The following is a 1954-nucleotide window of genomic DNA, read 5'->3' as shown; positions in this document are numbered from 1 at the left end:
GAGTCTGCTGAGAAAAGAGAGTGAATGCGAAGTAGACTTTAACACGGCTATGGGAGCGAGCCGAGTGTGGGCTAACCGGGAGAATTGCTTGAAAGAAACGCGACACCGAATGAGCGGTCAGAACAAAGCCTCAATACGGGATTCTCGTGGTGTTTTTGTTGCTGCCTTGTCTTTTGCATAGAGTAAAAGACAAGGCAGCCATCGAATAGGGCCCGATTGTTCCTACTTGGTCAGCCGAGGAGCAAGGGGGGGGGGGCGTTTCAACCAAGCAACGTTCACCATGGGGAAGGTGGCTATACCAACTAGCCTGATGCCCTGCTCCCGCAGTGACGGATAATTGTACTCTGGTTTCTCTTCATAACATACAAGTCTTTCGCCTTTTACTAAAGACTTCCGTGGAGAGCAGCACTAATGAGTTGTTTCTATTATTGGCAGGCTTTACCTTTGCGGGTGAAGCCCTTTCTGTCTGTGCAAAAGAAATCTTGCTACTTTGCAGAGTGACTTCTCTGAGTAGAGTCGCCTTACTTGTTGCGACTGTGCCGATGTTCGAAGCTGGAGTGCAAAGTTGTTGCTTGAATGGTGCTTGCTGGAGCATGCGGGAGTGCAAAGTTATACCATTTAAAAGGGCTGAAGAGTGCTCAGTGCAGCGGGTGGGCGGAGGTGCAACGTGACACTCTGGCCACCTATGGCCATAAAAAGAACATTGCTACAAGTGCGCATTGTGCCAGCAAGGGCCCTCGGACCTGAAACAGTGGACAGTTATCGCTTCTCGGCCTTTTGGCTAAGATCAAGTGTAGTATCTGTTCTTATCAGTTTAATATGTCCTCTATACGAGGACAACATATTAAATGGATTTTTAAGAATAGGAGTTGAAAAAGAAGCTTGCTCCGTTCACTCCAAGCCTCGACCCGGTACTGCAGTGCCGCTGGGAACGGTGCGCTCTCCTCTGCTCTTGTGAAAAAGCAAACAGCGGTGCAGGATGGAAGTTTCAGGGAGCCCAAGATGAAACTTTCTTTTAATCTGCTGAGAAAAGAGAGTGAATGCGAAGTGGACTTTAACACGGCTCTGGGAGCGAGCCGAGTGCGGGCTAACCGGGAGAATTGCTTGAAAGAAACGCGACACCGAATGAGTGGTCAGAACAAAGCCTCAATACGGTGTTCCCGTGGTGTTTGTGGCTGCCTTGTCTTTTGCACAGAGTAAAAGACAAGGCAGCCATCGAATAGATTGTTTCTACTTGGTCAGCCGAGGAGCAGGGGGGGGGGGGGGCAAGCGTCTCAACCAAGCAAAGCTCACCAAGTAGGAACAATCGGGCCCTTTTCGATGGCTGCAACACCTGAAAGAGATATTGATGCGAGACCCGATCAAATGCTTTTTCAAAGTCTAAATTTAAGATGACAAGCCGGGTGTTTCTGTCTCTAGCGTAATCAATGATGTCTCGAATCAGTACGAGGCTGTCGGTGAGTTGTCTCCCTGAGATGGCACAAGTTTGGTCTGGGTGAATTACCTCCTCTAAAACAGAGGACATCCGTGTCGCTAAAACCTTGCTAAAAAGTTTACAGTCAAAGTTTAAAAGTGTGATGGGCCTCCAATTCTTTAGTTCAGTCTTATCATTTTTTTTATAAAGTAGAGTCACTATTCCCACTCTAAAACTGTCAGGCAGTCGGTCGAGTTTTTCAAAATCTTTAAAAACATCTAAAATGTCTGATGATAAAAGGTCCCAATAGGTCAGATAGAATTCTGCAGGAAGCCCGTCTAAACCCGGAGCTCGACTTCTCTTAAAACCTGTTAGGCATTTTTTTAACTCTAAAGCAGTAAAATTCTGTGTCAAGTGTGCATTCTCTTTTACGGTTTTGTCAACGAATTTTAAGATTTCTGCCGATGTTTCCAAGTGCACTGGTTTCTCTTTGTACATGTTACTATAAAAGGTATGTACAGTTTCAATCATCTCTTGTGT

The 1954-nt window shown here is 46.2% G+C and overlaps 2 non-coding genes across 2 annotated transcripts; both read left to right on the top strand.

Annotated features, from left to right (window-relative positions):
* The first annotated feature begins 339 nt into the window (after window positions 1-339).
* On the top strand, window positions 340-453 carry LOC140310549 (U5 spliceosomal RNA). Its single transcript, XR_011916608.1, has one exon. It is a non-coding gene; the product is annotated as a U5 spliceosomal RNA (small nuclear RNA).
* Window positions 454-761: 308 nt separating this feature from the next.
* On the top strand, window positions 762-945 carry LOC140310401 (U2 spliceosomal RNA). The gene has a single exon (XR_011916476.1). It is a non-coding gene; the product is annotated as a U2 spliceosomal RNA (small nuclear RNA).
* Window positions 946-1954: the final 1009 nt, after the last annotated feature.

Source organism: Leuresthes tenuis, unplaced genomic scaffold (assembly GCF_036924035.1).
Source record: "Leuresthes tenuis unplaced genomic scaffold, fLeuTen1.0.hap1 SCAF_6, whole genome shotgun sequence".
Classification (NCBI taxonomy): Eukaryota; Metazoa; Chordata; class Actinopteri; order Atheriniformes; family Atherinopsidae; genus Leuresthes; species Leuresthes tenuis.
This window is presented reverse-complemented; position numbering and strand designations above follow the sequence as displayed.